This window comes from Argiope bruennichi, chromosome 8 (assembly GCF_947563725.1).
Source record: "Argiope bruennichi chromosome 8, qqArgBrue1.1, whole genome shotgun sequence".
NCBI lineage: Eukaryota > Metazoa > Arthropoda > Arachnida > Araneae > Araneidae > Argiope > Argiope bruennichi.
The window spans coordinates 61,629,390-61,652,142 of NC_079158.1; the positions used below are offsets into that span (position 1 = coordinate 61,629,390).

The 22,753-nt window shown below is 29.6% G+C and overlaps 1 protein-coding gene across 2 annotated transcripts in view; it reads right to left on the minus strand.

The window, feature by feature from the left end:
• The window catches only part of LOC129980848 (glycoprotein 3-alpha-L-fucosyltransferase A-like), a 254,073-nt gene that overhangs the window by 136,652 nt on the left and 94,668 nt on the right, over positions 1–22,753 (minus strand). Inside the window, exon 3 of one of the 2 annotated variants that reach the window (XM_056091274.1) lies at positions 12,211–12,300. The gene's annotated coding sequence lies outside the window, so the exon portion shown is untranslated. Of the gene's footprint in view, positions 1–6,327; positions 6,422–12,210; positions 12,301–22,753 lie in introns of those variants that run through there. The other variant, XM_056091275.1, reaches the window with a different exon arrangement.

Sequence of the window (22,753 nt, forward strand, 5' to 3'; positions counted from 1 at the left end):
AGAATTCGTCGATTGGCAACGCAGTGATCTGTAAAATAAGATACACATTAGTCAAATCTTTTATAGCCCTCAAGTATTACTTTTTCTTTGTATAGGAGGAAGTAATGCAATCCTTAAAAATTTTGAATTCGAACTTTTGATGAAATTTGACGTCTTGAATCTCCCCTATTCCTCCCTTAACATTTTTGGAATTCTGACCGGTTGCCTGTGAATACGATATTATATATATATATATATATATATATATATATATATACAAAAGTATTAGAATCAAGTTAATAGGAAAAACAAAACAAAAAAAAATGCAGGAAAATATTAGCTAAAGCACTTGAGAAAGCTGTTCCCATTAGTTGCGATTTCGAAACTGTTTTTGTTTCGTTTTCAAACTTTTTCTTACTTAAGATTGGTTACTCGTTTTTGCATCGGTTGGAATTTAGCTGCAGGTGCGCTGTTCCACGAACTGCAAAGTTTTTAAATAAAATATTTTTAATAGTTTTTTTGGGGGAGGGAGGGTTCAATAGGTTTTTTGGTGTATTGCCTAAAAAATTTAAGAATTTTCAGATCATATTTACTTTTTCGAGAATTCCTTGTTTTTGGCGTTTGGGAGATATACTTTCATTTTAATAAATAAGCATTACTATGAGAAAAAAATAATTAAATATAATTTAATAAACGGGTGGAGATATATTGATGACCTACTTTTGATTAACTTCGAAAATACTAATATTATTACTAATTGCTATCCAAAAGATTTAATTCTAAAAGATACAAATAAAAATCAACTTGAGGCTACCTTTCTGGATTTAAAAATCGAAATTGCTAATGATAAAACAATAGTTGGTATATACGATAAAAGGGATGATTTCAACTTTAAAATAACAAAACTATGTAACTACCATTCCAATCTAAACTCTAAAATTTTCAAAAATCTAATTTTCTCACAAGTTAACAGGATCAAAAGGGTTTGCAATAATAAAAATTCTTATATTGAAGCATCCAACATCCTCTTTAAAAATTTAATTAAAAATGATTTTCCTAGAAATTACTGTAATGTCAATTTTTTAATTAAACAAGGTATGGTTTGGGATTAATCCTTTGGCTTAAATAAAAATAGAACTTTACTTGCATATTGGATCACTCAATAGATGGCGCTGGGTGCCTACCTCTGTTTACATAATTTACCGTTAATTTTTTTAAAAACAGGAAATCACAATCGATTGTTTAAAGTTTCCTTGACTGTTGGATGGTATGTTCTGGCCTTTTCGTTTTTAATTTTAATGCTGTTTTTGTTTTTATTGTTATTTTTGTTGTATTTTTACTTTGTTGTGGTTATTTTTTTTCTAATTTGTTATTTTTGTATTTCCTTTCTGTTAAAATAGTATATCTCTTGAGCATAATTTCAGGGGATTTTCGGGTCACGAGGAATCATTATTAGACAATGTCTGTATGTCCTCACAGAAAAAATCCCTTTATTTGAATCCCTGCCTGAGGGTGACCCTTGAAAAAGTCTTCAGGCCGGATTCTTTTTTTAATATTTTTTAATAATTTTTTTGGTTTAATTTTTATTTGATTTTTGTTTTTCCTATTAACTTGATTCTAATACTTTTGTATCAATTCATCTGTGTTTTAGAAGTAGCTGCAATTGCGCTTTCTAAATACTATGAAGTTCTTTTTTTGGTTTTAGTTTAAATAGGTTATAAATTTTAGTTGCGATTTCGAAACAGTTTTTGTTTCGTTTTCAAACTTTTTCTTACTTAAGATTGGTTATATATATATATATATTACGAGTATAATGAGCGAAGGAAAGAAAGATTGAAACATGGCCTTAATATCACATTTGTTGATTTCTATAAAATTTTGAAAAAATTCATTCACAAGAAGTCTGTCGTTCTGGCAATTCGGTTACAAGTAAACACGATAAACATATAACTAGATAGATATCGTTTGATACACAGGTTGTAAAAACGTAATTAACCCCAAAATACTATCTAACTAAATGCAAATCCAGTTCAAATTTTGAACCAAGATGATGACGGTCTGTTTCTTTGGACTTTCGCGAGAATATACACGCATAAAAACAAAAATAACATCCAATAAATGAAATTCAGTATATAATATTGGAACTAAAATTGTAATTCTGCATCAAATTTAGGAGTCAATCGATCGACATTTTTTTTTAACAATTTTACGAAATACAAAACACTTGTGCGAACTATTAAAATAAAAATATGGGCAATTGTGGCGTTCACTCCCTTGATCAAATTAGACACTTTTATGTAGGGAGGGGGGGAGGAGGAGATAAACTTATATTAGAAAGTATGCGAGAATGTTCGAGAAAGCTACTACTTCTGCTTTTTTCCCCCTTCTTAACTATCATCAGGTACGGAAATATAAAAGTTTTCATTTTTTTAAATGATTTTTTTCTTCATTTCGACACTTTTGTTCTTCAAAAAAAAAAATCAACTCTAAAGCAAAATTTAGTACATTGAAAACATGTTCACTAAATGCCATCTAAAAAAAAAAAAATTGAAACAGCATAATGCTTTCATGGAAAGGAAATAAATCTGTGTTTCCTGTTTCTTAAAAAATATCGGTTTTGAATTACTTTCATTAATACCCATAATTTTCATAAATATCTTTTACAATACAATTTTTAATACTTTGTTACATAATTCTACTACCCTCTCTTTTGATGCAACAGATGGTGTTACCTTACTAACATCAAGGTATATTTCCCATGATACTTCTTTGAGGGTCATTATTAGATTGTATTCGAAATGAGTGCCGTGTCATTTCGTGTTCGTGTTTGTTTTGTCTTGTGAAATGTGGAACTTAGACGATAATAAAATAACTATTCCAGAAACTCTATTATATTCATCTACCTCATAATGAAGTTTTAAGAGTCTCTCCCTCTACAAATTTATATTAAAATTAAAAATAAACCTATCTACAGAATTTAGGCCGACACATTTTTGCATATATTTTTATGCCTCAAATGCGTGCTGGAATTTTATTGTTAACATTCAACAAAAATTGGATACGACAAAATTGCAATTAAAAAAATTTAGATAAACTCGAAATTGACTTTTAAAACATGAATGATATTTGATTGACTAAAAAACGCTGCGTTAAAAAATAGGCTTATTATAATTATCTAAGGGTACTGAATATATGTATGACTGCAATGCTACATCTGAACATAGAACTCACTAAACATAAGCAAAATCTAGAAATTTTAAAAAATTAAAATTTGTTCAAGGCCCCTAAAAAGCATGTTAAAGCGTCGGTTAATTAAAATAAATCGTCTTGGAAATAAAAAAAATACTAAAGATTACAGTAATTATAAACTGCGATAAAGTTTTTTTTACCCTATAAACTTCTTCGCACTAAGGTGATAAAAGTATGTGGAATGCATCGCCCCAAGTAAAACAACTTTGCGATTTAGCTATATAATTCATTAATATTTACTTCTAAAAAAGAGTAATTTACGTTCTACCAGCAAACCAGAGATCGTAAGGTGAAGGACGAACTATTAGAGGCATTTCGTGCTGTATCATTACGACTAAGTAAAAAGACTACTAAAAATTCATGAAGCCAAACAATTCATTCAACAACAACAAATAATGACCTTAAAAATTTAATGAATCGCAATATTTAGACTTCCTTATGTTTGAAAAAAAAACATTTCTGGTATTATATGCTTCTTTGTGAACACGGTAATAAAAAAAATAAAAAATGTAGCTAATTTTGGACAGTACCGACAGCAGAATTTGATGTAATATCATATCTAAAACGTTACAGGCATTATAAAATTCTGAATCATACCTAACAATTAATCAAGACTGTCTATATGTTTATATGCCTTTAATTAATACAATAATGCAAACTCATGCTTATTTAAGACAGGGCTCTAGAATAAGTACCTCAAAACATACGTTGAGATTGGGGAAGATAAATGCGATATCTGGTCTTCAAACCAGGATTGTAAATCTATCGATCTAACCGATAAAAGGGTTCACAAAATGAATATTTCTAGCTTCCTTCACTGTATGAACGAAGATAAACACAAAACATTATATTTGCGAAACTTCGAGAAAGGGAAGAATATACTCGCTTATTTTTCACAGTATTAAGTGTTAGTCCTAAGCTACGAATATTTCTGCAAAATCCTTTTATGGCTTAGAACATTAAGAAACTACATTATAATTATTTCAAAACTATTTAACCATAAATAATCCAAGAATTTGTGTAAAAAATATTGTCTCTCGTTTCTATATAAAATACTTAGAAAAGAAATCAAATAACAATTGCAATTTCCTGAAATTTATACAATGGAGCAACGTTTTCCTCACAAGTGTGTACCCGTATTCAATGCAAGGTTATTCACCCAAAGGTTCATTACACAAGGATAAATGTCAATATTCCTCACTTTGTTTACATGACAATTCATATATCGAAGGTGGCCATTTCCAAACCATCCATACATGGTTCTTTAAAATTGCATCATTTAGAAACATTGATCATTATTTTGTATTATAATCATAAAATTTAGTCTTTGTGTCATATAGAACTGTTACATTAATTAAATAAAATATTCGAACCTCAAGGTTAAAACACAATTATGTCTCAGATATAATTCATATACCTTTATTTTTAAATTTTACTTTAACCCTTTAAAGGGTCATTTTTTTCCAGTCATATTATGTTAAAATATTTTTAGGCTTGAAATTAGAATAAGAAAAGAGATTCATTTAGCTTATTAGATAAATTTAATTTGATTAATTAATTAATTTGGTTAATTAATATTAAGTAACAAATCAAGACACATCATTTTGATTGAGATTCATTTGATTGAGATTGAGACTAAAGTATCTAAATTTATCAGAGCTTATGCCAACCTACAAAATTTCATACAAAGCTTGATAAATTTGGTGGGAAACATACTTCCCACGGCCCTAGAAAGGGTTAATATAGCACAGACAGAAGTTCTTGCAAAAAATGTATTCATATATCATTGAATGCAGTTTTATTATAAGTAAATTTCAAAGCCAATGAGTAGTATTTTTCCAAAATATATTTAAAAATTAATTATTTAGGAAAAAAATATGTACAGAAATGAAATTGATATAACTGAAATTATTTTAATTCTAAAATCAGGTAAAAATAGTCATGTGATATTATGCTTCAAATGTATTAAGAATTTTTTTAAGTTTAACTGATTTTTAATTAAAATTTAAAAGTTTAAAATCCTATCATGGTGAACATCTACTAATTAAGAAGCAATTACTAGCTAAATGTGGTAGCTATTTTTCCATCATATATATCGCACTTACTGCTAGTATGAGAGCCCATAAACATCACAATGAAAATTCTAGATATTTAAATAAAATCTAATCAATACTTTTCGAATTTATTTTACAGAAATAAATAAATGCGCTTCAGGCATGTGGCAACGTATGGAATGAATTTTTTGAGATACGTTCGAACATTGTTATTTTTTTAATATTTGCATAAAAAACATGAAAATCATCAAGCCAAAATATACTAGTTAAATGCCAAAATATATTTTTAAAAAATAGGAGAAAAAATAATTCATTTATTTATTTTTTGGCTAAAACGAGGCTAAAATATAACCTTAATCATAAACCTTTAATGATTTGATTAAAGGTCTATCAAATGATTTGCTTAAAATTTTGTGTATAGCATAAGGGATATATTGTCTAATTCCTGAAATAAAACACAAGCTGAATTTTTATCCCCTTTTTAAATACTGACGTTCAACTGATAACACGAAATATTCACATTGTGAAGCACTCAAATGACCATAAAATATTTCTAACTGAATAGATTACTTATTCTTTAGTTTATCAACTACAGATCCTATTGTGAAATTATTACACATAATTTGAAAAAAATATATATGCATTAATTTTAATTTATGAGGTTTCTCATAAGAAAATTCGACCAGAGATTGAAATTTGGAAAAAAAGCATCTGACGATGCAAAATAACATTAAAAATACTTATATCTAAATACAGATACAAGTATGAATGTAACTTCGTAAAATTAAACTTAGAAACAAAATTCTAACGGTTTTATAAAAAAACTGTCCAAACATTAATATTAATTTTTTTTAAAAAAAAAATCATGGTTTCGTTAAACATTGACTTTTCCACGCAGTCACCTAAACATATGTAATTCTACTTGGACATGAAAATTAAATTAACTATTACAACAAATTGCAGCAAGAACATATAAAAGAAAGGCCTCACAAAGTGCAGTAAAGAAAAAGAAATTACCCAACACAAAACGCATCCTTTCACATACCTTTAACCCATCGGCAAACTTTGTTCAGAAGTCAAAGCTTTCGAAAAGCAAAACCTGCCCGCCATTATTTTCCCCGTTGTGTTGCAGACAGGGCATCCAACCACAGTGAGCCCGCATTCCAGCCCCATGACTTTTACCTGATAGAACCCCACAAAAGGTGCAATTAGAACGGTGTGCCGGTGACATGGCAGTGGCAGCTACGAATTGCAGATAGGAGAGGGGGAAACAAGGGAGAGCGAGTAAATTCGCATCAAGGTCAAACGATAACAAGCCACATCTTGGAGAAGCAGATGGTACTTAAGAAAGAATCCTATGGCATCATCAATGATTAAACATTTTTTTTTTCTTTCCAAATTTCTTGAATACCATTGTGTTCGGTCAATATTATTTGGTGTGTGTGTGTGGGGGGGGTAAGATCTGATGCAAGTTTCGGAAGAAATTTCAGCAAAAATTTATTAATACGCTTGCAGTTCAAAATAAATTAAAGCAACACAATATTCAAACAATTAACAATTTAAAAATTCACTCAAAGAATCGGACCAAAAATCAAATTGTTATTAAAGCGGTTTCGAAGCCCAAATGTAATAATCAGAAATCGCATTGAAGCTATCTAAATTATTCAAATTTTTCATTGTAAATTTAAAAAGTCGTTTATAATAATCGTTCTTTTAATGAAGCAAATACATTGTGATTATTTTAGTTTCTTGAAGTTCAAAGAGATGCACAAAAAATCTTAGGGTCAAAAAATTTCTCAAGAAGGTTTTTCTCTACGGATTCATAAAATATTTATATGCAAAATAAATAAATAAATAAATAATTAAAATCAGCTGGATATAAAAGATATGAATGTTTTAAGATTGATTTCCTAAATTTTGAAACGTTTTATTTTTAACGGAAAATGGGGTCATGGAAATTCTCCAAACACTGTAGGGAGTGGGGAGAAAAATTCAAGGAGTCCTGATCTAATATTATTCCTTACACGACTTGAAACGTAAGCAGTCAAATTATTTAAGTTTCAATCAAGTTTCATTATAAATAATAGTAGTTAAAAAAAAAGTGTTCCAGACAGGAAATTCATTTATACCGGATGTTGATTGTGTTAACCATTCGTCAAAAAAATTTAAATATGTTGATTTTGAACGCTTAATGGAGTGAATTTCGCATAAAATTTGAAAAATTGAATAAATTGGACATTGCGTCTATATATCAAATCCAAACGTCTAGCTTAAATCGTTTTTGAGTTAGTATAATGTTTTCAGACAGACGTAATTCAAAAAACAAGAACACAGGGACTTAGAAGGCTTAGAACTCCGGGAAGTTTGAAACGTGTAGATTTCACAAAATACCCAAATCGATTTTTTTTTTTTGACACACCAAAAGTGAAAAAAAAAGTAATCTTATCGCTATTAATAATAAAAATTTGTGTGCGGACATGTGCTGCGATTCTACAGGCCAAATCAAGTTTGGCACAAATATACTTTTGGTAGACGGAATATGCACATCAATGCGAATTTTTCTTGAAATTTGAAATACAATTTTAATTAAGCCCAAATTAATTTGAATTTAGGAGTTTTCGCTTAAAAATGTTTCAAAATATTATCACACAAAAATAGGATTTTACACCGTTTCAAAATTTAAAAACTGTCTTTTTAATGATACTAGTACAAATCGTACGAATTATTTTTCTAAGGGTAATGATTCCCTCACTCTCCCTAATTTCCAACAAAACATTATTGCCCAGAAATTCAAAACGTTATCTTTGTTTCATCAACTATCTGATAGCGTATATTTTTTTCAATTGTTGAATTTTAAAGAACAAGGTTATTTATCTCTGTCTTTTACGAGACGGATAAAAAAAAGCAAAGTTAAAATATCGCGATAATTAAACTACATATTTACATTTTTATAGCACCCTGATGTCATGGTTCTGGTCACCGTTAGCAAGATTCTTGCATACGACACACTTAAATGGCCTGCAAGAGAATTAAAAGAACTCGGATTTAATGGCAAACAGCTTGGCGGAATCTTGGACATGAAGATATTTCAAATACACTTATCTCAGAGCAAATATAACCAATATTCCTGAAAAACCAACTGTCAGCTAATGGTGACTAGTATGATAATTATGAAGATGGTTGCTACCGAAGTAAAAAAATGAACATTGCACTCAACATTATAAATGTAAGTTTTTTTTTTTTTTAAATATAAAGTATAGATAAGTAATAGGCAAGCTTCCAAAGGTGCTTCGTTAGCCCCAAGCAATGACATGACAATATCTCAAGAAATTTCCCCAGAAAATAAATACTAAACCTTTTTTTTTATATATATAAATACTAAATTCCAAGATATCTTTCATAAGTTAACTGAATAACACGGCGCGATTACGAATAAGGGTTACTAATTTATTTATAGCAATATGACATTTACTTTTATTGTTTCATTTATATGCATTGTATTTCTTCATTTCCTTTCTACTGATATTTGTAAAAACCATCGAGAGTGCTGCCCTCTCAATTTTTTATATGCTTAAGCATTATACTACACTTTGTGTTCTTAGTAGTATAATAAAGATAATTGTGTGAACACTTTGGAAAATTTCCTTTGGATTCTTGAGATTAAAGATCTTGGTAAAGTAAAAATAATTGATGTCATAACTAAATACTAAATCGTTTGTTGGGCTTTTGAGTTTTCGGGTATGTACGCAAATATGCGAATAAACGAATAATATAACTTCTGAAAAGATTTAATCTAAAAATAAATATAACTTTATAATTTTGATATAAAGATCATTTACTAAATTCAACTAATGAGTTTGAATAACAACGTTCGCCGGCGTCCTGGCATAGGGGTAGCACGTTTTCTCCGTGATCTGGGCGTCCCGGGTTCGAGTCCCGGTTTTGGCATGGTTGTTCTTCCGTTGTTCTATCTATGAGATGTGTAAATGCGCCCTCTTGTAAAAAGGGATTGTGCAAGCGAATGGGTGATGCTTGAGTAGTACATTCGTACTCTTGGCCCTAGTTGGCGCTACTATAAAAACAAGAGACGCTCCCCCTCCGGCTTAAATCGCTGTCTTCGTAACAGCGGGCTTGTCCGTGGCAAGTGCCATAAGAAACAACAACGTTTACGCACGCACGCTTGCCAGAAAAGCAGACCGCTCACAAATTTAGGCTAAATTCTGTCTAAATTCTAAAAAACTAAATGTATCGAATTCCGTCTACTAAGCTTTTTACATTGTTAATTTATCGTATTTTCATGAAAGGATGGACTAAGTTCATACAGGTTGCTTTTGTACTAAATTTAACCCTTTCCACTTGGATGGTGTCTCACACTCCCCCCATTCAAGACGGTCTATCATTTTGACGTTTTATTTATTTATTTTCCAATTTTGATTGTCAAAAACACGTACAGAGTGGTAAAAAAAAATAAAGATTAATTTTTCAGAGCAATAAACAAATCATTGCATTTGGTGAATAATCATGCATCGGATTACCTTTCCGAGTGCCAAGGGCTAATAAAATATGCAATTTCGGTGTAAAGAATGCACATCAAAAAAGAAACTGTATCGAATGTAAAACATGAAGATTCATTAACTAAACCTCTTATTTTAATAATGATTCCACGATTAGAATATCTTTCTTTTTAAACATTGTATATCAGAAAAAAGGCAGTTTCATCTTGCATCTTTTATGATAAATGCTTCCCTCCTTTATAATTCGCAGAATATGTCTTATCTCATTCAGAAACCATCCATTTACAAACTAATGAACTTGCACTATCTGACAAAACTAGCCGATTTAGAAGATAACACTAAATAGTTACGTTCCATAAAACAGACATGCACCAAATTAACTACAAGAGATAAAAACAAATTAACCACAATCCACGATCCATGTAATGACCTCTTTTTTAAAAAAATTGCCCCCTTTAACATTATTAGATTTGAAAAATACAATTATCTCCATTGTCCATCCTTGATAGAGATATGAGCATTAAGAAAAACCACTCAACGAATCGTACAACGTTAGGGGAAAAACAGCATGTTCAGAGCACTTCGGTTATTAGAGCTACCAATTGCATTGTTATTCTGTAACAGTCGCGGAAGATCCACCGGTTCTGGTATTTGATCATGAATTGGTCAAGTCCCGAGACTCGCTTCATGGAATTAATTCAGCAGACGCGCCAGGCGTGCAGATGGCCTATAGTAGATTATAAGGCTTTTCGGTCACGAAGTGCTTGATTTCGGTAGGATAGGAACTAGGTGTTCACCGGAATTAAATGATGCAGTCATTATTCCCCCAAGCCCACGCATGCGTAGTAGATTATTCATAATACTAGTTAGGGTCGTCAGGGGGGTGGAGAGAAAATTACTCACCGATCTGCATTAATCATAGACAACTCATTACCTGTCAGAACAAGCGGTTTGCGTTAACATACAGAAGCAGTTCATAATGACCTTATCAATTTGAATATAAAAAAAAGTGATGTAGTTGCTTTTAGGACTCCGCGTAGGTTCGGTCTTGACTCTAGTCATTGGTTACTTCCTTTTCCAATTAGTTGAACAAAAATGGCAAAATTCGATTAGAAGCATATGCACAAGACAGATTTTTTTCGGTGGGAGGATAAATGCATTTGAAAGATCGCGATATTTTAAATGAAAACCTGTCAAATGCAGTCCTTTCTTTTGCATTACATGCTAGCACACTTAAAGCAATAACCAATTAAAAAATTTATTTCGTCTTCAAAGAAATTTACATAAAAGTAATTTATGCAAAAAAAAAGATGAATTGAAAGTAGACAATTCATCATTAAATTCAAAATTTTGAAGGGAAAAAAAAAGGAAATTACAGTTTTATATGCATTTACCCTACTGGAAATAAGAAATTATTTATTGTCTTTATTATTATTTATTGATTATTATTGATACATTTAATTGTGAATCCGATTTGGTGCAAGAAAATATTGAATAAAGACTAGGAAAAACGAGTTCACCAATTTTATCAACTCAAATCAACTTATTTAAAATTAAATTTTTCTAGCACTAAACAAGTATCAGAACTTCAAGGTTTATTATTTTTTTTTTCAATTTTAACCAATCAACATAAAATTATTAATTTTTTAATTTTATAGACTTACAAAATCATTAGCATTAATAAATGAAAGTTGATAAGAAAAACATGAGAATATTTCCGAAATAATTTCTTTGTCAGCTGATCATAGTTTTTAACGTTTTAGATCCAACACTAATTTTTGTTTTATAATTGATGGAAATAAATTTTATAGTACGATGTAGTAATTAATTTTACACAGATATGAAATATCAAATATTCATAAATAGTAACAATACAATTCATAAATGATTATTTTACATTTTTTATTGGAAAGATATACTGAATACGAGTTAGTTCTTATCAATCGTAAATATATACGATTTTTAAAAAATACTATTTTAAAGATTTTCCAATTTTAATATCTGAATTTACATGGATGAACTCTCCTGTTGTTCTCAAACTTATTTTTCTTTTTTCTTCTTGGTAAAATGAATATGTCTATTTATAGTAAAACTAATTCATTTATCTTACAGTTATCTCATTGTCTTTGCTCAAATAAATCTCACGATATGCTAAATACAGGTAGATAACAATCAGTCTAAACAGCCATTGAATAGATTAAATAAATTTTAACCATAAAACTGGAAGAAAAAAATATTAAATCAAAGCATAGAACTATTAGACGCTATAGTTCATCGGTTTTCTCTGTAAAACAGAAAAAACTGCTAATATTATCACTTCGAAATCATAACATAAAACAAATTAAACTGATTGATCTAAATAACATTAAATATATTTAGCAAAGATAATTTACACAGTGAAAAAATCCACTCACCAAAACTCATCATTGATAAGAGCTCTTTACAAGACAATCAGTCCAGAGAAGAGATGTTTAATTAAGACGTCCATTTTTTAAAACGAAAACCTAGAAAGTAAAATCTGTATCAGAGAAATTATGGCAATTGCATATTAACACAATATAATCTTTAGGTTGAAATCTACTTTCATATGAATCTTAAATTAGCCGTCAAGATCAAGCAAGCGTTAGTTCTTCTGGCAAGCCTAATGCTAATTTATTTACTAATGTTTCATTTTGTTGAGTTGCACTCCTATTTTGACGACTTGGCAATGTGAAGAGGTACATAAAAGTAGCTTGTTACCAACTAAAGTAATTTATAAGAATAATAAGACAACACATCAAAACTCATCAATAAAAAATAGACATAGTATCAATTTTGATATAGAATTAGATTAAAAAAAATAATAGTATACTTTTATATCGGCGATTGTTAGTAAAATTGTTTGAAAGATGTAACTTCCTAATACATAATAGTAAGCAGAAAATTAAAACTGTGGATCATATAAGAGATAGAAAGAAAAAGTAACTGTCCGTTTCATGATCGCGAGATTATCACCTTTTGACGATTGTACTTCGGTAAGGGAAGGTATGCAGCAAAATGAGTGCTTATAACGCCTCCTAATCCTGCAATCATCTGTATTTGCCCAATTGCTAAATATAAATGTCTTCCTTTCACCTTTTCTCTCACTGGTTTTTTGACGAAATAAACCCCTCCCGACGCAAACGCAAAAGAGCGGGGGGGGGGGGGGGTTCGAATCCAAGAATGAACAGTACGAAGCAAGAGATCCTAAGGATAAAGTTCATCAAACTGTTTAACCATTTAACTGTTTTATTTTCTTTACCATCTAATAAAATTACACCTTCTATTTTGGGAACATTTTCTTATTTTGACTCAAATGGAAATCCATTGAATATTTGACTTATCAATATATTCGAAGTAATTTTAATACTGAATTATAATTGTCATGAATGGTTTATTTTTTGCTTACAACTTTCAAAATTCTTTAAATCGATGCACGTATGGCGTACGGGCGAGACAGTTAAGCTGTTAAAAGTATATCATTACATTTTTAATATGTTAAAGATTTATTTTAAGATAATTTTTTTTTTAAATTTCCTAAATATAAATAATAAATATAAAAAATAAATATACATTATTAATCTATTATGAATCCAAACTAAAAGGCATTATTGAAACAACTGTTCACTTTTATAAGTATTCTAAAAATAGGCGAAAATGATGAATGCTAGAGGTACCTGACCGATCATACTTGATAAAGCGTTAATATTATCCTGATACTTCCACCATTCATAGAATCTAAGTTTTTTTATATTTTTCGAAAAATAAAGTTTATTAATCGAACTGCTTGTGGCTTGATTCAGCCTAGAGGCTCTAGGAAGCTGCCTACCTAGCTGGAGATCCGCTATTACAGATGTCTTCAAACAGGGAAGGTTATTTTAAAACCACCTTGTATAATCTATTAATGAATAACAATTATTATAATTCATTAAAATAAAATGAAATTTTTTAAAAAAAATATCTCTATAAATATTAAACATATTTATTAAATTTCAGATACGAATAGCATAAAGGATGAAAATAACCTTCACCGAAATAACTCTTTCAAAAACAAAAATATCCAACTATTATTAATTCCTCCAAAATAAAATTATGATTCCAATATTTTTACTTTCTCGTTTTTGTAGAGTAAGTATAGTAATTGTTAAAAAATTCGAAATCGGGATTTTGACAAATCTCCACGTTTTATACCTCCATGACACTTTTGAAAAATGCCTGTCCGTCAGTTTGTCAAATTGATAACTCAAAAACGCTTTGAGCTAGATGGTTGAAATCTGGTATACGGTTCTTATTCTAAATCAGAGATTTCTATCAAATTTTGAGTAAAATCTGTTTTAAGAAAGGACGTTTGTGAAGTTGTTCGAATATAAATTAACCTGATAACAGTAAAAAGAAGAGAGCTAGGCAGATAAGATTTGGTACAAGGATTTAATATCTATAGTGTAAACACAGCCAAATTTTAAGCCATATCCAAAAACGGGTTGACTGTCTATTGGTCTTTACTTTCATAAACATGTAAATGTAATGACTTAAATATATCAAATTTCTTGTGAGATTTTTGTGATTAGAAGAGCAGTTTCATGTCGAATCTTTGTTTCAATCGGTTAGAAAAACGTGTCTAAAACACAAGTTCGATTTTCGGATACTGTTAACGACATGCCAGAGATTAATCACGAAAAAAAAAACACGCCAAGAATGATATGATAGATTCATTAAAAATGCTAAATTCACGCCAAAAATTATTTCATAACTATCGTACAGCAATGACATTCAAGGCGTTGTCTAGCATGACAACTTTATTAGAGAGTTTGCAAGAAAGTTTCGGGGACACCACCCCCGCTGGTTTCTGGTTCGAAAACAACCATTCCAACAGAAAACAATCCAACAACATTAAACTTATGAATTAAAATGTAGCTAAAAATAATCCGACAAGAATGATAGATGGGGCTTTTATTCATTGCTGATATAAATTTAGAAAACTTATCATTACGGCCTACACAGATGAAAGAGAAAGCAACGCTAGAGAACCGAGAAGGAAGTTCTTCATCAGAAGATGAAAACGAACGACACTCACATCCTAATTAAAGCACGCCCATTCACATGCGTCACTAATTGAGCTTGGAGTCGTCTAAGCCCTGTAATGGATGCAAGTTTGATTAAGTTTATCTCATTTCTTAGAGACGAATCGGAAATGCGAAGAATAAGGTAAAGGAATTAGTTAAATTTCTTTCCCTTTACAAGGTATCTTATGTTTTAAGACATTGGCTGTAGAGTAAATCACCTGCCATTCATACCTCATTTCTATTTTAATTAAATAACCCGTTTATACTTCATTTAAAAGATAGCAAAAAAAAGAAAAAGGATAATCTAAATAGCTAAATGGTTCGACTCTTGAAGTTTAAAATAGTGCAATGAAAGCGTTAAAAAAATAATCACTTTAGTTTTCATTAATATTGTGTCAAAATAGAATTTCAATTTAAAAATAAATGTTAAAAAAAACCGTGTAATTAGAAATAAACGCTCTTAGCATTTTAAAATTAATTCTTAAAATTTAAAAAAAAAATATTTTTTTAAGTAAATACATTAGAATCTTTATTATTAGCCTTTTCGGAATAGACGGAAATTTCTAACCATATTAAAAGGTAAAGGTGGCACCCGAGACGGCATCCCATTCAGCAGAATCCCGAACAACACTATTATGTTGATATCTGAGCAATGGTGGCAGATTTATCATGTAGCATGCCCACATACATAAAGTATCTTCAGTGGAATCTGGTATCGAATGAGTGATATATCGACTTCGACATCTTATAATTTAAAAAAAAAAAAAATCCTCCCTTTGCCTTAAACCCATTTACTGCCATTTACAAGATATAGAAAAGATTCAAGCAGTTTCCAACGAGATATCTCATAGAAATCTGAGGTAAAATGAAGCGTTTATAAATTTCGCTCGCAGTGAATGGGTTGAAAATGTTATCAACAAAGGAGAAAAAAAAAATTAGGGTAATACTGATTATACATTGTTATTGAAGCGTTAATAATAAGCAATCGAGAATTAGAAAATTCTAAACAAATTTTGACCACATTTAAATTTAAAGGTGTATCTCAAGAATGTACAGAGAATTTATTAGCAAAATATTATTCAGCTTAGTGATAATTTCTGAACAAAGAATCGAGCAAACTAAATTAATTTATCTTACATGTAAAATAACAACCCTAACCACTAAATAATCAAACAAGAATAAACAAATAAAAAATATAATAAACCAAATAAAGCAATAAAACATAAATTGAAACAAGAAGATATCTTCAATAAACATGAATGATAACCCATTTCTCATGTCTTCTCAGAGGTGATTAGCTTAAGAAAAATACTCAAGAAAAACGCAACTGTTTTAATTAGACTCTTTAATTTTCTAAATGTTTTCGGTTTAAGTATACGAAATAGAAAGCTCTGTTAAGCACCGAACGAAAATATACTGTTCGGTGTTTCATCATTTTGGAAATATATATATTTATTAACATACTACCATGAATGCAATTAACAATGACTGATTTCAGCATATTGTGTTTTGACTCTACACTAGATGCACTTGGACACGAATTTCATTATTTTAAATAGTTTCCAAATGATGTAGATGAATCATTTCTTCTCCAAATTTATTACTATACTAAATATATAACGAATTCAGCATACCAACATGCATGATAGGTTTCGGAATTCGAAGTAACGATTCTTTGATAACAAAATCGTGATTTTTCCATTACAACGACGGGTTAGGGTATAATATTGTCAAGGAACGTAATTCAGTAAAGTTTTCGTATAAGTTTCCGTAATATAACACTCCGCAAAAGTTTCATAGTATATATTTTTCTTGTCTATTCTATTAATTTATTGTCTATTCTATTCTATTAATTTATAAAACAAACATCATTATGTTCATTTTTTTAATAACAACTGTACAAGTTTTATATAAAGGAAATTATCGATTTTAGAGCACAAACCGAATTCAGATAGAACTTAACCAGTTGAATGTTTTTGACGAATATACTCGTCATGGAAAAAGTACAGCATTTTGCTTTCCTTGTCAATATTATATATATATGTAATGATTTTCAAATCCTGTCGGCTAAATAATATGTAACATTATTTTTGTTTGCAGCAGATGGCAGGTTTGAAGACATATATGAAACTTTGGTATTTTTAATTTCGTTTTATTCTCTCTTTAATATCCATCCAGGAAAGCATAATTATTAACAAGAAGAAGCACCGCGGAGCAAACACAGAAGGCAAAAAGGACCGAACAAATGATCACTAGTCTTATATAACATAGGATTTCTGGCCAGGCGCTAATGTATCACTCTCATTTGAAACGTAGTTCTGATAGCACATTAATTTTACAGAGGAATTAATGAAACCGAAAGTGGAATTGAATCACGAAATAAGAGAATATTTTAGAATGAAGTCAGGATGGGCTAAATTAAGATAAAATCTTGGAAATTAATTCGTATTAAATTAAGAGTTTAAAATATCATTACATATGTATGTTTATGAAATTTAGATACTCATTTTCCGAAGAGGTCGAAACAGTTAACGGGTTAAAAAATGTGCGAAAAACAAAATGGTACAAAAACCAAATAATATAGCATTAAAGATTAAAACTACCTATTTAAAAGGAAAAAAGTATTTTCAATCCGGATTACACAAACTCTTAATTTAAATCTTCAGGTCAATAGCACATTAGTATTACCAAAGCAATCCAAATTCTTTACAATTTCATACTTCATCCTGAAAAAGAATATACCCAACCATTTAGGAAAACCAGTAACCAAAAACAACTTGAACACAATGGCACTCAACTGTAATTAAATTTGAAGTGCTCTGCCATCTTTAAAAGGCAAAATGCTTTTAAAATCAGCCACCATAAAATCCGAAATGAGAAATACATCAAACGCAACGGCAAAAAGACAATTGGAAACTGTGAGCATAAGGGATTAACTTTCAAAAAATGCCAACCTCTTTCAGGTCATCATGCTGAAAGGCGTTCAAGGTTGTGAAAAACGGACGTGAGGGAATCCATTCTTTAAAAGCAAGGCGTAACAAAAATCCATAGAAATACCAAACGTTTTAACAGCTTCCGTTTCTTTTTTACATAAATGGAAACGCCGTTTGTATAGAAAAAACTAAACGCTTTACGAAAAGAACAAAACTTCAGGCGTTTTCGGATATTTGTTTGCACATTTTATCGTTACGAGGTCAATGCTGATGGTAATTTTATCATATTCATATAAAGTCAAGGTACCGTGAAAATAAATCCTAACGTTTCATTTTTAAACAAAATAAAAAAAAACCGTTAGATTATAGAATATGTATGCTATATAAATGATAGTTTAAAATATTTACAGCATCTATTTATGCATATTTATTTATCAGTACATTCAAGAATTTTGTCTATTTCTAGTTATTACAGTTTAGTTCAAATGTACAGATATTTTTTTTAAATTCAGTTTCCAGCCATTTAAAATTGATGAGATAAGAATTAATATCTGGTATTACCTAAATTGGAAACTTTCCATATCTATTATTAATAAAGTTGCATTGTGTTTGTTGGCGTTGTGTAGAAAAGACTGTTTAATCTGGAATTACTAAACCTGGCATAGTTGCACTTTTAAAAGTGGTATTATTTTAAAATTTTAACGAGATTTAATTGCTTATATGCCCGAAACTATTGTTGCCAAAAGCGACATTTTAAATTCTTTTAAAAATTCTATTTAATGATACCAATTTGATTTTCATATTGTCACGTAGGTACTTAAGTATAGAACTCAATAACACACACAAGAAGTAGAGCTAAACCAATTTATTAACTAAACTCTGATCTCAGATCACAAATCCTCTACTTTTATACTAGCAGGGAAAGTTCCAGAATACATTTCTGGAGACAGTAAGAAAAATCCAGAACACTTGTCTGGTAAACTAAAGAAATGTCCAGAATGTTCTGGAACATGAAATAAAGGGAAACATAAAATCAAGGAATTAAATATTTACACAAACTGTGAATCGCATTGTCTCTAGCGGGATTCGAACTCACAATCTCTTGATTATGAGACCAGTGCTATGACCATTCGGCCATGGAGAATCGACTACGTCTTTTCAATGCGGCAATATAATTTTTTTCTGAAATCTATTAAAACTTTTTAAAACATTTATTTGTTACATTTCAGCAGCAGAGTCCATCATTGTAAATGAAATTCAAAGTTTTTTCATTATTCCATCAAATAATCACGTGATTTATCTCCATTTTTGAAATCTAACGATGAACGATCTGATATCTGTACAATTTACTTCAGGAGTCAAAAGGTGAAACTATATTATGGCAAAAGAATAAATGTAATTTCAAACAAATCACCTAACTTAGCATTTTGATGTCATGGGTCTCGATTTCATTAGGAAGGTTAAGGAAAGTAAATATAATTAATGTACATTTATTAAAATAACGGGTTTTTAATGCATCAACATCAAGTTTCGCATAAAATGTTTAATTAGATAACCTTATTTCTTGGCGAATCAAACGATCGCTAAGAACAATTAATTTTAAATATAATTTAGTATTATATGTAGCTTAAAAAATACATTAACCTGATAAGTGTGAAATGCGATTTAATTTCAAAGGAACTGAATATCTTTCAGCAAAAAACACGACTCTACTGTATAGAGGGACAACGTCATCATGTAACTGCTGTGCCAACGTGAAGCGCCTAAATTTTAAGAGAGAATTTTCCTTTTCAGTTTTCAACAGAACACCAAAAATACTAGAAAAGTCGAAGTAGATTTACTGAAAGACAAAACCATCTATCCATTATTTTTAAAACATTATTTTCCATTAATTGGCGGAGACTCAGGATCGACACCAAATCTGCGATCTTTCAATCCCAAATTCTAGCCACTTCCACCGATTCCCGAAGTCAGCATAAGAATTTTGAACGAAAAGATATATGTCTCAAGAGGAAAGACTTATAGATGTTGTTGGATTATGCCACGAATATTTAGAGAAAATCATGATTGCCTTTGAATATAATAATCTACAGATTACGATTATTGAATTTGAAATAAGTTTATTTCACCATAAAAGAATAGATTAATATTTAAAAAGCAATATATTTTATAACAGAAAATTCATTTCAACCCCATTTTTTTTAAATTCTTGTATACAAAGTATAAAAATAGAAAATGTTTTAATCCTTATCAAAATCAACTCGGTATTTTAATACATCTCTGTTTTAAACCACACTGATTCCTCTCAAAAAATTATTTTTTCACAGTTATATTTATCTGCTAGTAACCATCATGGGATTTTTAACATTTCAAAATTATAACGAGTTTGAGGAATGAAATTCTGTACTTATTTCTGTACTTAAAATTAAAATTGCATATCTCTATCAAATTTAGGAGCATTTCTACAGTCGATCTTGATATTTTCATGCAACTCATCGCTTTAAATCTCCCTATGTCCACAAAAAGGTTTTATTTGATTACTAGCCGCCTTTGGAGACCAGCCGGTTCACCAGTATTACCGCTCGCTACAATTTTCAATTAAATATTTTAAGTAACTTTCTCTTAATAGCTTCTCAAACAAAACATTTTTAATCTTCGAATTTTGATAGTCATGCCAAACTTATACTGTTGTTTAGATCGTTTCGTTCAATTTACTATATATATTTTGCTAATTTGTTGTCATTTCCGGTAAAACTTCAAATTTAATTTAAAGTGGAAATTCCGAAATTGCAATTAATGTAAAGATATTTTTTAATGAAACCAAGCGTTTTATTTTATTTATCATTTTTGTTGTTATTTATTCATTATTATTATTATTGAATATGAGTACTGCAAACAGAATCGTTCGGTATTTAAGTCTTATGTGAACTACAAAATATTTTTCATAATTTGCGTAATATCTCAAAGAATAATTCAACAAAAATTTCTCAGATTCAGCATAAAATTCAGTTTTTAGTTTTGCTTTCAAAAGGATTGAAATGAAATCAATAATAATATTTTGTTCCGGCCTATAAATATATTTCAAAAATTATGAAGTCTAAATTTTATGCAGTAAGGTATCATATTCTGAGAAATATTCTGGACACACCAAATTTTAAATAAATGAATGAATGTTTCTATTTTCCACGATTAACTAAGACTGATTTATAAAGTTTTAAATGTTAAAAATTTAGAAAAACTCAACATTTTCATAATCTTAGGCCAATTAATCTTGAGAAACCTGCGCGCTGATTGGCGTATTTTCTTTAAAACGATCAATGGAAAATCTAAAATAATCCTTTTTTTTTTTTTTTTTGAATAGTGATATTCAAATTTTTATAAATCAGTCAGTTTAAGTGATTAATTTTGTTGATTGGAAATTAATTCGTTATTTAAAATATTAGTGTTTCAAGAACATTTTGTTAAACGTGATTTCCACAGCAGAAGCTTTATGTAAAATCAAAAATTCGTTATATATTAGAGTATTTATTGGATCAAGTTACATAAAATATAATCATTTTCCATTTAGACCATTTTAGCAGATTTGTGTCTATTACTAAAGGTTTACAAATTAGCAGTGTGGCCCTGATTTGAATGGATATCCTGTTCATATTAAACAAAACCTGCCTTAAAATAAAACTGATTTATTGGATTAATAATACAAATAGTGTAAAAGATCATAAAATAATTTTCTTGAATTTATTTTTTAGAAAAAAATAATATTTCATATTTGTTTCATTTCCTACAGACACGTGACGAAAATCATATTTTTGCAGATTTCATTTCCAAAAAGATTTAATTTATTTTTAGTTGGAGCTTTAATCAATGTGATGGCAACACTTTTAAAAAAGCTAATTTTTTCCCATGAATGCGAAACGTGCTCGTGCAGCTTAAATTTTATTTTTATTTTGTACGAAAAAAATTGTTGAAAAATATAGTTAAATTATTTATTTAAAAATTAATTAAAAATAGAAATTTAATGTTAAGGTTAAAACATTGGTATCATTTAAAAGATAAATTTTTGATCTTTAACTTGATGTAAAAATCTTTTTTGTGCGGTAATATTTTCGGAAGTTATAGCAGAAACACTCTAAAATTTCGCTTATTTTTTAAATAAATAAAATTTTAATTAAAAATTTGAAAAAATAACCCCGAGCTGCACATTCCCGGCCTCCAAGGTATACACGTGCCAAATTTCGTAGCTGTTGGTCGAACGGTCTGGCCTGTAGAGCGCCAACACACACACACACACACATTGAGCTTTATTATAAGTATAGATAACTATCCATTTGTGATCATCATGGTGTTTATGATTGCTCCGAAATTATGTCAGTCAGACAAATGAAATGCTTTACACTGAAATTACAGACTCCCTAACAAATTTAAAACAAATGCTATGAAAGGGAAATTGTCTGGCCATCCGCATGCATGTGACATAACTCGCAATTACAACCAACTACATAGATGCTTTATAATTAAAATTGCAGATGTATATTAAATTTTGGGTGCAACCCAACGCCAGGATGACTACGCATTAATATGTCTTTTCTTATGTGTATAAATGAGAACTCAATGTAGTAAGTTAGATATATACATTTTTACTATGTAGTGACCGCATTATTACAAATCTGCACTAAATTTTCCCCTCAATCAATCAAAAGCAAGAAACACTATTCTAAATCGCATATTCCATTAACTTAGCGACTCACAATAGAAGAAGTAAAGAGAAGAACACAGCACTGGTTAAATACTAATTATTATAGAAAACCACCACCAAATATGTGGCAACATATTATATTCGGCAAAACTCCAGAAAGAGAAAAACCAAAAATATATCGAGATTCATAAGCAGCAGTGCAGCAAAATATCGAGAAAGCGCCAACGACGACTTTACATAAAGCTCA